The sequence below is a fragment of the Astatotilapia calliptera genome, chromosome 2 (assembly GCF_964374335.1).
Source record: "Astatotilapia calliptera chromosome 2, fAstCal68.1, whole genome shotgun sequence".
NCBI classification, from domain to species: Eukaryota; Metazoa; Chordata; class Actinopteri; order Cichliformes; family Cichlidae; genus Astatotilapia; species Astatotilapia calliptera.
Genome location: NC_137423.1, coordinates 19,533,002 through 19,548,660, shown reverse-complemented (window position 1 = coordinate 19,548,660; position 15,659 = coordinate 19,533,002). Strand labels below are relative to the sequence as shown.

Here is a 15,659-nt window from a genome sequence, read left to right as displayed (position 1 = left end):
ACTCCGCCATGGCCAAGACCAAAGAGCTTTCGAAGGACACCAGGAAAAGTATTGTAGACCTGCACCAGACTGGGAAGAGTGAATCTACAATAGGCAAGCAGCTTGGTGTGAAAAAATCAACTGTGGGAGCAATCATCAGAAAATGGAAGACATACAAGACCACTGATAATCTCCCTCGATCTGGGGCTCCACGCAAGATCTCATCCCATGGGGTCAAAATGATCATGAGAACGGTGAGCAAAGATCCCAGAACCACACGGGGGGACCTGGTGAATGACCTACAGAGAGCTGGGACCAAAGTAACAAAGGTCACCATCAGTAACACACTACAACGGCAGGGAATCAAATCCCGCAGTGCCAGACGTGTTCCGCTGCTGAAGCCAGTGCATGTCCAGGCCCGTCTGAAGTTTGCCAGAGAGCACATGGATGATACAGCAGAGGATTGGGAGAATGTCATGTGGTCAGATGAAACCAAAGTAGAACTTTTTGGTATAAACTCAACTCGTCGTGTTTGGAGGAAGAAGAATACTGAGTTGCATCCCAAGAACACCATACCTACTGTGAAGCATGGGGGTGGAAACATCATGCTATGGGGCTGTTTTTCTGCCAAGGGGACAGGACGACTGATCCTGTCACGGTTCTGGGTCCGTTGGACCCAGTATTTTGAGTTTATTATGTTTTGGTTCACTTTTGCATCATGGATTATTCTTTGTTTCTCTGGTACTTTGTGTTTCAGTTATCTTGGTGTTTTGGATTGTTTCTCATTCTCTTGTTGTGATGTTTATTATTATTATTATCATTATTAGAGTTTCATGTTTCTATTATCCATGTTTTAGGAATGGTGGTTTCATGTATAGTTCAGTTCCATGTTTCATTTTCTGTCTCTGTGTTGAGTCCATGTCTCTGAGTTGTGATTCATGTTTCCTGTTTTATTGTGAAAGACTTTGTCTTATGTTAGTGTGTGCAGCTTTGTTCCCCATGTCTCGTTAGCCCTGATCTCTCCCAGCTGTGTCTCCCTTCTGTGGCCCATTTCCTCATTACTACCCTGTGTATTTAAGCCCTGTGTTTTCCCATGCCCAGTGTTGCGTCGTACCCTCAGATTATGCCTGTGTGTTTTTGGTTTCGGTGTTCAGTCCTCACTTCATGTTTTGTTTTCTGGCCAGCAATAAAGCTGAGGTTTTTGAGTTGCATTCCGTTTTCCAAGTCCTGCATTTGGATCCTCCTCTCTGCCTGCCCGCACACAGAGCCCTGACAGAACGACGCGACCAGTATGGATCCAGCATACTCACTTTTCACCTCTAAGGGAGAGAATCTCGCGCACCTATGGGATTACTGTCGGAGGATAATCCACGCTGCGAGCCCCTACACGAGGCATATGGAGGTAGTGTTTTTTGATAATTTCTTGTCGTCTACTGCCTCCACCGTCAGTTTTCTGCACATAAACGGACTTAAGCAAATGATAACAGCTCTAAGAGCGAGGCTAGCCTTTGAACTGTTTGGCATGGGCGGCCCAGGCAAAGAAGATTCAGCTGTTCTCCTGGAGGCCCTCGCCACTTGGTACTCTCAGTGACAGCAGCATTTTTTGCCACGGTTTATCACCAAATCATTTGATCCGTCCCTGAGGAAGAAATGCAACCCTCGCCATCATCATCCAACCACACTTCCATTCTCACCTGTAGTAGGGACTGGTGCAGTTTTCATTTCCACACCTTCAGCTCAGTTTTCCGATCAGCGGCCACCTTCAGCTCAGTTTTCCGATCAGCAGCCACCTTCAGCTCAGTTTCCAGTGTCACCTGGTTAGCAGCCGTCTGTAGCACAGTTTCCAGTGTCACCTGGTCAGCAGCCGTCTGTAGCACAGTTTCCAGTGTCACCTGGTCAGCAGCCGTCTGTAGCCCAGTCACCAACTCCACCACCACCACTATCACCTCAAGTTCAGTTATCCATGGCTCAGTCGCTACCTCAATCAGACTTTTTGCAGACTTTATTACAGTCCATGGCCCAGTCAGTAGCGCAGCTAGTGCAGGAATCGTTAGCTTTGTCTTCTGCTAAATCAGCCTCTCATCTCCACCCTCAGTCAGGGGTCCCTATTGCCTCTGGCCCTGCATCTGCTCCAGCTGGAGGGCCCGAGGAGCCCGTCCAGCCTCAAGTTTCGTCAGCTGGGGGTTCGGGAGAACCCAGCCAGCCTCATGTTTCGTCTGCTGGGGGTTCGGGTGAACCCAGCCAGCCTCATGTTTCGTCTGCTGGGGGTTCGGGAGAACCCAGCCAGCCTCATGTTACGTCTGCTGGAGGGCCCGAGGAGCCCGTCCAGCCTCAAGCCACATCTGCTGGAGGGCCCGAGGGGCCCGTCCAGCCTCAAGCCACGTCTGCTGGGGGGCCCGTGGAGCCCGTCCAGCCTCAAGCCACGTCTGCTGGAGGGCCCGAGGAGCCCACCCAGCACCACGCCTCGTTAGCTGAGGGTCCTGGAGGACCCAGCCAGCATATCCTCACATCTGCTGGCGGTCCGGGGAAGTTTGTTCAGCTACCATCTGCTGAATCATCCCCTGTGACTCCTACACCGTTGCCTGCATCCACATCACCGCCTGCAGCATTCACGCCACCGCCTACAGCATTCACATCATCACCATTCGCATCACCGCCTGCAGCGTCGCTGCCGTCAGGTTCCGCAGCCGTCCCGCTGCCGTCAGGTTCCGCAGCCGTCCCGCTGCCGTCAGGTTCCGCAGCCGTCCCGCTGCCGTCAGGTTCCGCAGCCGTCCCGCTGCCGTCATTCACGCCTGGTCCGGCCTCCGTGTCTTCATCCACGCCTGGTCCGGCCTCCGTGTCTTCATCCACGCCTGGTCCGGCCTCCGTGTCTTCATCCACGCCTGGTCCGGCCTCCGTGTCTTCATCCACGCCTGGTCCGGCCTCCGCTTCGGCTTCAGCTTCAGCCTCGTCTGGTCTCCGCTTCGGCTTCAGCTTCAGCCTCGTCTGGTCCAGCCTCCGCTTCAGCTTCGGCCTCGTCTGGTCCAACCTCAGCTTCGGCTTCGTCTGGTCCAGCCTCCGCTTCAGCTTCGTCTGGTCCTGCCTCGCCTGGTCCTGCGGTTGCCACACCGCCGTCAGAGCCAGCTCGACCTGTTCCGCCTAGCCTCTGCCGGCCATTTTCCAGGCCTATAAGGTGGCATCATGGCCTTCGGGGACGGCCTCCGGAAAAGGTTTGTCGCCGCTGCTGGCATCGCGGCTGCCCTCCGGACCTGCTCAGTGGCCGCCACTGCCTTCCAAGTGGTCGGCCTCCGGAACTGTTCGCCCGTCGCCGCCGTTGCCGTGTGCACGGTCGCCCTCCGGAACTGTACGCCCGTCGCCGCCGTTGCCGTGTGCACGGTCGGCCCCCTGAACTCGTCGTGGACTCTAGAGCTCCTTGTTTTTTGTTTGGTCTCTGTCCCTCCGTCCTGGACCCCCTCCGCCCGCCCTGGCCTGGTGCTTTGTGTTTTTTTTGTTTGGGGCTGTCGGGAGCCAGCCCTTTGAGGGGGGGTACTGTCACGGTTCTGGGTCCGTTGGACCCAGTATTTTGAGTTTATTATGTTTTGGTTCACTTTTGCATCATGGATTATTCTTTGTTTCTCTGGTACTTTGTGTTTCAGTTATCTTGGTGTTTTGGATTGTTTCTCATTCTCTTGTTGTGATGTTTATTATTATTATTATTATTATTATTATTATTATTATTATTATCATTATTAGAGTTTCATGTTTCTATTATCCATGTTTTAGGAATGGTGGTTTCATGTATAGTTCAGTTCCATGTTTCATTTTCTGTCTCTGTGTTGAGTCCATGTCTCTGAGTTGTGATTCATGTTTCCTGTTTTATTGTGAAAGACTTTGTCTTATGTTAGTGTGTGCAGCTTTGTTCCCCATGTCTCGTTAGCCCTGATCTCTCCCAGCTGTGTCTCCCTTCTGTGGCCCATTTCCTCATTACTACCCTGTGTATTTAAGCCCTGTGTTTTCCCATGCCCAGTGTCGCGTCATACCCTCAGATTATGCCTGTGTGTTTTTGGTTTCGGTGTTCAGTCCTCACTTCATGTTTTGTTTTCTGGCCAGCAATAAAGCTGAGGTTTTTGAGTTGCATTCCGTTTTCCGAGTCCTGCATTTGGATCCTCCTCTCTGCCTGCCCGCACACAGAGCCCTGACAGATCCGTGTTAAGGACAGAATGAATGGGGCCATGTATCGTGAGATTTTGAGCCAAAACCTCCTTCCATCAGTGAGAACTTTGAAGATGAAACGAGGCTGGGTCTTCCAACATGACAATGATCCAAAACACATCGCCCGGGCAACAAAGGAGTGGCTCCGTAAGAAGCATTTGAAAGTCCTGGAGTGGCCTAGCCAGTCTCCAGACCTCAACCCCATAGAAAATCTGTGGCGGAGTTGAAAGTCCGTGTTGCTCGGCGACAGCCCCAAAACATCACTGCTCTCGAGAAGATCTGCATGGAGGAATGGGCCAAAATACCAGCTACTGTGTGTGCAAACCTGGTAAAGACCTATAGTAAACGTTTGACCTCTGTTATTGCCAACAAAGGTTATGTTACAAAGTATTGAGTTGTATTTTTGTTATTGACCAAATACTTATTTTCCACCCTGATTTACGAATAAATTCTTTACAAATCCTACCATGTGGATTCATGGATTTTTTTTTTTTTCACATTCTGTCTCTCACAGTTGAAGTGTACCTCTGGTGCAAATTACTGACCTCTGTCATCATTTTAGGTGGGGGAACTTGCACAATCGGTGGCTGACTAAATACTTTTTTGCCCCACTGTACATACTCTTCAGTTTAAAAGACAACGCCACCCCAGTACAGAGATGAGGTTCAATGATAAAACAAGTTGACAATTTATTAATTATTTAAAACAGCATATAAAAGCACAATCATAAATATCAATGTACAAATATGCTTAAAAAGGTATTCAGAGCCGAGGCTTACCAATGGAGGGGCAGGGATGCCACGCACAAACTAAAAAAAAAAAAAAAGAGAAAAGAAAAACACCAAGACACAAGTGCAGCACACTATCACACACTTACACTAATAAACTAAGAAAGGCAGGTGTGTACACTCAAAGGATCCCACCACCAAGGCACCCTAGTCTCCTCCACGTCGGCACTCCGCGTCTGAATAAAAGAAAATTTTAATATATTACAACAAAAACTAATATTCACACGCTGGGGATAGCCCAACTCCAGGAACACACTGGTGATCAGCAGCTAGAAAAAGGGCCTTCCACCAGTGGCGTAACAAAAACCCAAACTACAAATCAAACGACGGAAAAAAGGACAAACATACAGCCTAAATAAAACTTTAAAGTATGGGGGCAGACGGAATCGCCGTATTGCAGCAACTTGCCGTCTGCCCGACTACAAGTTAATCTTCCAATCAATATGCATGCCAGCCGACTGGCGTAGCATGCATATGGCCGTTGTCCACGCCGACGTCCACTTTAAAGGCTGGCAGCAGTAGGAAAAGAAACCTCCAAGTGAGGCCTTCAGGTTTTCCACATTTTCTGGATTAAGGCCCTCATCGTGGTTCGATTCCCAAAGCGCTTGAAATGCCTTTGTAACCCTTTCCAGACTGATAGAGTTCAGTGTTTCTTAGCTGTTTCTTTAGATGTCCACGATGTTGCTTTCTGAGATCTTTTAGTCAACTTCACTTTTTTTGGGTTTTTTTTTGCCTGTCCCATTTGGTTCTTTAGCCATCAGAATTGTTGTCTGAAGACCAACAAGGAGACCCAATGGATTTACTTTGCCAAATGGATCACCACGGCCTTGCCGTATTGGTCCATTTGATCGACCTTTGTTTTTATTAATTATTTTATTTTATTTTCAGTTGTCACAGACGGGACAGACATGACTGAGGGATAGGAAAGGGAGAAAGAAAGATGAAGGAAAAGAAAAACAGAAGCGAAGAGGGACAGTGAGAAAGGAAACTTAAAAAGAGAATGAAGAGAAAAAAAATATCCTGGATCACCTGTTGAGAGAAAGAGAAGAGTTGGTGATTCTTTGTGTCCGGGGATGGGCGTCCAGGTACACACCGGCTCACTCCTTGGCGGCTGCGTATCGGGGCCTGGAGCCCGGGGCTCGCTCGGGCCACTTCGGAGGTGGGGTGCCCCCGGCCTCTCGGCCTGGGGCTCGGTCACTCAGGCACGGCTGGCTGCCAGCGGAGCTCACGGGCGCGTCACTGCAACCCCCCCTGGCTTCTGCTCCGCGGCTGCTGAGTGACCCCTCATCTGGGACTCTCCTCAGCTCTTTCTGGGACAGTGGTGCGGCTGCCCCTCTGTTGGTCTTCCTTGGTCTCTTATGTTCTGGGGGCCTCTGGATGTCTGGAGTTTTGATCTCCTCCATACCTGCTTCATACCCTGGTGGACGGGGCTGTGGCCCCCCCACACCCTCTAGCAGATCATTACATGAAGGAACCTTTTAAAAAAAACAAGCGCGTCCATGCTCACAGGTGTACACACGGGTGATCACACCCACAAACTACACCCTTTTTGTTCCTACCTCAAAGCACACTGTGCGCTGTCGATATTACGTGCTGCACAATAATGTTTAATATTTAGTATTTACTGTCATATTCCCATATATCATTGTGATGTTGTTTATTCTATTACTCTTGTTTTCTTCTGCTTGTTTTCTTTTTTCTTTCTCAACAGGTGATCCAGGTGATCGATAGATGCATTTTTTTCTCTCTGCTCATTCTGTTGGTTTTTGTTTTTTGCCCTTCTCCCCCGTCCCTCTTCTCAGCTGTTTCTCTTTCCCTCTTTCTTTCTCCCCTTCTTTCCCCCAGTCAAGTCTGTCCCGTATTCAGCAAGTGAAAATAAAATAAACAATAAAAGGTGAATCAAATGGACGTCAAGGCTGGGATGGTCAATTTGGTAAAGTAAATCCGTTGGGCATCTTTCTTTGCCTTTAGACAATAATTCTGATGGCAAAAGAGCCAAACGGGACAGGCAAAAAAAAGAGAAAGAAAAAGAAAATTGGAAACAAAAACAAGAAAAGAAAAAAAAGAGAGGAGTGTAGAAATGTGTGTAAAAGTTGTTTCCAACTAGCGGGAGAAGGTGGTACACCAGCTCCCCTAGGGTGGACACACACACACACAAAATTAGTAGAATTGTTGATTAAAATAGGAAGAGGGTTTGGTGTTTTTCAACGTAGGGCAACTACAATCTCTCTGGGTTTTTAAGAAAGGGGAGTTCAGAACCAGAGAGGGGAGACGTGTTGTTTTAAGCAATGAGAAGAATGAGCAAAATGTCTCAGTGTGTCACTTGCAGGTGAAGAGCAGACCTGAATCAATTTTCCACGTGCAGCAGTCGGAAGAACATTATAGGTTAACACCATTAGAAACACTCAAGCCAGGTTTTGGCTGAATTGTTTTACAGCTTAACTTCCATGTGTTTGTCTATCATTCTAAGAGAGTACACTTAGACAACTTCTAAAAGAGGCCTTCATATTTTTTGATTTTAACAGTGCACTGAGATTTTTGTTTGGCAATTTTCTCCTTTTCAAGCAGGCCTGCAAGATCTGGATCGAAAACGCTACACAACATGTTGATCAATCGCAAGTGAGCTTCTCCAAAATTAAAATGGGCTCGGGAGAAAGCCACTTATTTGGGACAATCACAAAACAAGTCCCGGCCAAAAAGGATTCAGCGAGGTAATCCACTCTAAATTCTTTTTTTTCCCTTTTTTGAAATGACGTCATTGCTGGCAGTAGAAACTTATTGCGTCACGAGAGGTTCTACTGTCAGCAAATAAAAAATGGGGACTGACTGGACTGACAAAAGCTTTCATTGACTTGACACCAGTATGCAAGATTGCACCTCCATCTAGACCTGACCAAAGGGTGGATGTATGTATGTATGTTTCTTTTTACAGGAGCAGAAAGGTGACAGCAGCAGGTTGCATGAGCTTTTGGGCTGACTTAACCTTTTGATTGCCACTTTCTGTGTCTTTGTGAATTTACCAGCAGTGTGTTATTCATGACCTTGTATTGTTTACAGTGCAGAGGTCACTGTGAGAAAGTGTGCATACAGATGCGCTGCGCTAACATCTACATCACTTTTTCCACAGCAGAGGGTTAATCGTGGGATCTAATCACATGATTTACAGCAGGACACACCACTGGCTAATGTTTTTTCTTACAACAGGGCCTGGAGTGAAACTACTCCAGGGGAGAAGCCCTGGAATTTTTAAGAGACAATGCACAACTTCATTGTGCATGTCTAATTGTGTTAAGCTGACAGAGGGCAAAAGAGGGTTTTCTGGGGAAGCTTTCATTTTTAAATTGCAGAGACCGCGACATGAGGGATATAGAAGAAGAGATTGAGGTGCAGATGCAGACCATGACTGGGAGAGAAGGCTTCAAGAGGACCAGTGAGAAGCAGGGACCATCTGCAGGACAGCAGACAAACAACAGTGGGCTGCACCACTGGGCTTCCAGGAGATTGTCATGAGATTGAGAACAGCAAAATCTTAAATAAAATGAAAGAGTCTCGCCGTTGAGGGAGACAACTAAGGTGTACGACGTGCTCTGGCTTAAATCTACAGCCGCGTTGGAACAGAAATCGAGGGATGAAGAGAGCGTGCCAAGCTCCAAAGGTGGCAGCGCAGAGGGAGACCAGCGTTGGAATTATGACTCTGTAAATGGCACAGACACCAGGAGCCATGACCGTGACTGGGAATGACCACCTAATGCTGTTTCACTCTGCCATGCAAAGTACTTTGACACTCTGGAGAAGACCTTTCCTCTGTGTCATTGTTGTCTCCATTTGCATGTGAGAGCTTAGATTGTGGGGAAGATTAAAGATGAACAAAGGGTGGTGGGAGAACAGTGAAGTGAGGATACACAGTGTGAAACTCCTTTAAGTGAACAATAATGTTGATGTGATAAACACAATGTCAGGAAAGAAATACTGGTATTAAAGAGCTGAAGCATATAATTCTGACAAATATGCAAAAGGGGGCAAATACTTTTATAGCACAGCACGCATATAAGAAGTTGGCTGTGGGTCCTAAGGGCCTTCACGGATTCAGTTTTCTTTACGAAGTTTCTTTGTTATCTATTTTATTGCACACAGCCCTTTGCAGCTAGGTTTTGGACAGCACTATACAAGCAAAGCTTTCTTTATTATTATTTATTATTCCACCCAGTAGTTAGGGTTGGCTGGTTAAGTTTTCAGCCCCCTAGCAAATCACCAGCTCTGGCTTGTCTCTTTCCTCCATCTAAGCCTGCTTCCCCACCACTTCATAAAGAGAAACAAGGTTACTGTCAGTGTCTGCAGCATCCTAAACTTGCAGCCACTGTTGTATTAGATTACCTGGGATGTGGTCAAATACTCCAAAAAATTACCTCCTACCTTCTCTTCCTAATCACTTTTCCTTGACATCGGAGGGAAATGTTATGAGGCCAAGGAAAGGTGTAAAGGAGAATTAATAAGTCTGCTGTGCTGAAACTACAATGTCCAGAAGATGAACTACAAAAATATGGGCCTCACTTCACCACAGTGTGCTTTTTCTGTGTTGTTTCAAACTCGCCATCAAGATGTGAACAATCTGCAAAACGTTGACTTCATTACAAAGGTTGCTTATTAAAGAAAAAGAGAGAGACTAATGCAAGCTCGACTACTGTGAAGTTCAAATGCCCTGTGATCAACTCATATAGCTCATTATCTTGATTTAGAAAGCTCATAAAAATGCAACTCAATACCTCAACAAGAAGCAGATTACAGCTGTGTGATGTTCAGAAATTCATATCAGCAGGTCATGGCATGAAATGGAAAACAGACTGTTAATTAATATTTACACGATCTGCACCACTTTGTCAGTTGTGTTGGTCATTTTAATTAACAGTCAGATGGTATGTCGCTATGAATTATGGGTTGTAATTATCTCCTTTGATAAAGGTCTAGTGTATCCTTTGTTAAAAGAGGCGATAAGAGGAAGCACTAAAATACCTTTCCTTAGTTTCTGGAGAATTTGAACAGCTCTTATAACGGCTGCCACGCAGATGCTTCCAAGTCACTTCACTCATTTAGGACCTTCTTAGGAAAAGCTCAGTGTTCAGCTGCACCCCTCGTCTCCTCCTTATTGGACCTAGCTCTCGTATCTGCCCTGATTCACTCGTACCACTATCAAGGAGGAGGAAGAGTGCTTCTGATTGTTCATGCAGCAGCCCAGCTTCTCACCTTGGGGTCTTCTATGCTACATCATAAAGTAGTCATCAATTATGTCTTAGGCATCTATTATAATTTCAGTTGTGCTAAGCTGGATCTGGATCACTGCATTATAAGACACTGTGACAATGAGGTGCCACTAAGATTAAATAAAAAAGTACCATTCACACAATAAAACAAAGTAATTTGAGCAGCAAGGCAGGCTTTTTCAAGTGGAATATAATAAATAACTATGGATATTCAGTCAAATATCAAATAAAAAGTACAATGGTGCACTGTGATAAAAGTGATTTTTAACAGTGACTGTACTTGGATAAAAAACTGTCCTTGTCTTGACAGACCTGTAGTATCTACCACAGGGCAACAGGTCACACAGCAAGTGTCTAGAGTGGGAACTATCCTTAGTGTTTTTAAAGCTCTTGGGAGGTGTGTCACCTGTACCAGTGGTCTTTGTGCTGTGCTTGTTACCCTGTGGATAGTCTTTTGTATCTGCTGCAGAGCATCCAGTATACCACACTGTTACACAGTCCACCAGGATGCTTTCTGTGGTGGTGCTGAACTGCAGCTGTAGCGTTGGCAGACCAGTTTCATGATGATTTCTTTTTTCTTCTTAGTATAAGAACCAGATTCTGTTCTGAGCACCACGTGACCAGTTGTTGGACCTCAGCCCTATTGGCGGACCCGTCTCCCTCTGATATGATTAGTGCCACCAGTGTAGTGTCATAAAACGTAAAAACTCGTTCTGATATGGTAATGTAATTATAAAGTTCATTTCTCACTGAATTCAGTATCTACTTTTAGAGTTTCACAGTTTATAATCTGTGGGACTGATTAAAGGTCTTCTGGCTTTAATGAGTCTTGCCATCTATTGGTGTGAACTTGCATCATCCGTTATAGGGTTTGAGGCAGTGAAGAGATACTTTATAAGAAGGGGTAGAGAGTACCGACAAGTGAAATGGTGTGATACAAGCGTGTCATTTGTCAAACCACATATTTCAGAGTGGAAACAACCAAACAAATAATAAATCTGAGATTATCTGAAACTCACAAGCAAATTGAAATGAGGCTCAAGACTACGCTGTCTGCAAAATCACTGTGGGGCAGGTATTGGAGTTTGAATATCACTTTCTGTTGAAGTTTAGAGGAGATTAGCTTCAGGCAGCATAATACCAAACAACTTAGTTTTCTCCAGAGTGCCTCTTTTTACGCCAGTAACAGTGTCTCTAAGTCAGTCAAATCTGCTGTGAGTCAACATACATCCAACAATATGCTTAAAATCATGTTAACAATGTGTTCTTCATAAATATGTCAGATCTTAACACATTTTCAAGCATTTTCTTCAGATTTTTTCTACTCCATATTTTTATTCACTGTTCAAAATCCTGTATATTACACCGGGGCTTTGTGCAGTCCCTTACTTAGTAATCTAAAAGAAGCTAGTTTAAATCCTTTCCCCTTCACCTTAAGCCAGCGTTCCCCAGACTGGCTGCCTTTGTTAAACCAAAGGTTTGAACTGCAGGTGGATTGGACTTCTCTCCCATGGTTAACTGACAGGGTGTGAGGTGACCATCTCAGAGATAGCAGCTCTCTATGATGACGCCACAGTAGCACGGGTGTTAGCACTGTTAACTAATATCAAGAATATTCTGGGTTTGACTCCGTCATCTGGCTGGGGCCTTTGTGCATGAAGTTTCCATGAAACCAAATGGCACATACTAATTAGTTAAAATGCAGGAATATCTTAAAGACATAAAGACCTGGATGACTTCTAATTTCCTGCTTGATCTTCAGAGTAAACTCAGGTTATTACATCTTACTTTGGTCTCAGACTCTCAGGTTCCCAGAGGCTTCAGCTTTCAGTCCCCTCTTCTGTGCTTCCAGTTTGGATTTTGGGACACAAACAACTGCTTCATTTAAGGATTAGCTTTAACATTTTACTTTTTGATAAAGACTATAGTTAGGGCTGGATCAGGTGACCCTAAGTTACCCTGCAATAGGCCTAGACGTCTCGGGGCTTCCCATGCTAAACTGAGCATTTCTTCTTCACTGTTTTCAATCTCTGTGTGTTTATACACCTCTCTGCATTCAATCATAGTTATTAATTATCTCTGGTTCCCTTCCACAGCATGTCTCCGTGAGCCTGGTTCTGCTGGAGGTTTCTTACTGTTAAAAGGGAGATTTTCTTTCCCACTGTCACCAAGTGCTTGCTCAAAGAAGGTCTTTACCTTACAAAGGACCTTGATTGTGATTCAGAACTACATACACATAAAATTAAATGGAACTGTAATAATGATTTCAAGTTAATAAAACTCAGTGTTAGTGTACTAATGGACTGTAAATGCTGGATGTAACATCACCCATTAGTTAATGATGTCCTGTTGTGAGGCCCTAAGCTGAGCATTTTGGTGTTATGACATGAAGTTCTATCTGAACAACGGTGGCACATTGTATGCTATTAGGGTCGTGACTGTCAAAGCTCAGCTTAAAGCATACCCAGCTCTTTTTTTTTTTTTGCTCTAATGGGGACTGTAATTTACAAAATGAGCTCATCTTGTATGCTTGAAATTAGCAACTGGGAGCATAAACTCATCAGGACACCGTTTACTGAGTTCACCCAAAAGGGAACTGAGGGCTCACTTTATCCTCTGCCACTGGATTTCTATTTGCAACCAATTAAAGCAAGTGGCAAACTAAACAAGTAGTTTGTTGCAGGCAGGCAGAGTTTTTGCTGTAACCTGTCTTTAATTAAACAGCACTGTCACTTGACTACATATTCTTCACTTGTTAAATCTGTGGTGTCATAACAGACTCTTATTGGCTATTTCCTGTGAACTTCATGAGCTGTGCTGCTTTCAGCTCAGTTCACTGTCCTGGTTATATCTCTGCTTCTTTATTGGCTGCTGTATGTTTGTGGGTGTGTTTGAGTCAAAGAGAAGAGCCCAGACTTTGATGATAAAGTTCCCCTGTGATCAAAGTGTCATCACAGTCTTAGTGTTGTCTACATTTATGTTGAAAATAATAGTGGCTACTCAGTTCTAAAATGTTATTTTCATTTTATAGATTGGTTCCTTTATACTAAAATGGTAAATGGCCTGTATTTGTAAAGCGCTTTTATATGGAAGAAATATAGTATCATCAGAATTCAAGTATTTTTAGACATTGAATTTATGACACTGAATTTTTATCCTCCAAATTTCCCTGCAAAAATATTCACCTGCAAAAATTCACCTGCAAAAATTCACCTGAAAAAAATTCACCTGCAAAAAATTCACCTGCCAAAAATTCACCTGCAAAAATTCACCTGCAAAAAATTCACCTGAAAAAAATTCACCTGCAAAAAATTCACCTGCAAAAATTCAACTGCAAAAGTGATGAACTTTAATGACCCAAGCCAGAGCAATCAGCACCAGATCGAGTCGAGTGGCTCTCGGCCAATTAAATTACGCTGTTTGATCACATGACACCGTTAGCCAGCAGTTTGTCTCCTAAAAGAGAGCTGTTTAGAGGTGAGTGATTAAGTTTTTCTCCTAAATAGAGATCATTACAGAACGCCTAGTCCTACTTAAAATCCCATTTATTTTTATTTTATCATCTACTCGAACTAAGGAAAACGTTTGACTAACTCAAAGACAATTTCCACGCCTCCCCTGCCTGACTGCAGAGGCAGTTTTGAATTTAGGATCAGCAAGATGGAAGCGGCAAACCCTGGCGATTCTCCGGTAAGTATATTGTTTTTTATCTTCAAGTTTGTCTTTTGAAACGTTAATTTTATTTAAATCTGTTGCTCACGTATAAAGTACACAGACGGGGTCTTTGCTCAACTCGTCTGAGGCGTGTCTCACTAAGCGCTACATGCTAGCATCCTGCTAACTGAGCTACCCTTTACATGCTGTGCTTTAGAAAATAGGATACTCGTTAAAAAATACTCCGCAGATATTGATAGATAGACGAACACTGCAAATATAATGTTGTAAACGAAAACGGCCTTTGGTGAAGTGGTAAAATACACCATGAATAAAGCCATAGATTGAATGGCTGCCATGGTTGCAGAACGGCCTGATTTAATGACAAGAATGGGGAAGAGTGAGGCGAAGTGAACCAAAGCCACAAAACACGGTCAGACAAGGCGGCAAAAGGGCAGTGATCTGTCCGTCAGTATGAAGTTGGTGTGTGCTTTGGTGAACAAAAACTCGAGACCAGTAGCAGGAAGGTGGGAGACTCGTGTTTCACTGGAATAGTGGTGAATTAAAACATCCTTTGTTGGGGACATTTAGGTGTAAATGCATCCATAAAGGTGAGACAGAGGCAGACCAGACAGTGAAGAAAACAAGGCAAACATTAGAAATATTAAAACGGAAATATAGGATTAATATAACATACAATTGGGGAAAATGTAAGGAACACAATGTAAATGATATTGTAAAGTCATTAAAACAGCATACTCTGATTAAAAGAAACAGATAATTGGGTAGGATGATGATGATGATAATAATAAGAATAATAATAATAATAATAATGTTAAAGAACATGTACAAGATGGGTATGTATACTTGTAGCCAGAACTTAACAACTACAAAGTTGTAGCATGCCAGACCATCTTGATTGAATGTAACTTCGCTTTTATGGTAGACATATTCATATTGGTATCTAATAAATGATTAATTCTTAGATTTTATCAAACGTTAATTTATAAATTGTTTCTGTCTTTGTGTTTGTTTCAGATTATGCAAGATGTAATTATTCAGTCAGCAAGACACTTGCTGCAGTTACTGACATCATCCAACTGAACTGCTGCTGTGATGAATCAGAATACAAGGTTTACTTTAGCAAGACCTATGAGTTAATGCTACATTTAACTAAATTGTTATATATTTTGTGTCCAATATTGTCTCCATATGATTTTGTTTTTTGCAACATCTTGCAGAGAACAGAGTCAAGGTACCAGCTTGGTCAACCCTAAAAGACCATCTGTTCATCAAGATATGACCAGGTGAAAAAGTCATAAACTAAACACTCTGCATGAGCATGGAATTTAGGATGCAACTTTATATCTTACCTGCTCTACACTCAGGGCTTGAATTACAACAACAGTCAATCACATAAAAAAAAATATACTTTTGGTAGTTCTGTGTCTCTCTCTCTCCTCCAAACCCAGATGGCTGCTGGTACTGAACCGGGTTCTGCTGGAGGTTTCTTCTTGTTAAAGGGGAGTTTTTCCTCTGCACTGTCACTTCATGCTGCTCAGTGTGAGGGATTGTTGAGGTTGAGTCCATATGTCCTGCGAACAACTGCTGGGCAATGACACCATGCAATCTTCTGGGATTCCTTGGATAGAAAACCTGTGAGCTGCACTTGTCCTTGGTCTTCACAGCTCACCTTTTTACTGTTTATTGAATCAAAATTCTCCAGTGACATGGATTCTACATTGTAACTGATGTGATGTTCTATAAAGTGGTTTTAATAAAAAAAAAA

The 15,659-nt window shown here is 44.1% G+C and overlaps 1 long non-coding RNA gene across 1 annotated transcript; it reads left to right on the top strand.

Annotated features, from left to right (window-relative positions):
- The first annotated feature begins 13,569 nt into the window (after nt 1-13,569).
- Nucleotides 13,570-15,656, top strand: LOC113029074 (uncharacterized). Its single transcript, XR_003273337.2, has 3 exons — nt 13,570-13,906; nt 14,909-15,003; nt 15,112-15,656. It is a non-coding gene; the product is annotated as an uncharacterized LOC113029074 (long non-coding RNA).
- Nucleotides 15,657-15,659: the final 3 nt, after the last annotated feature.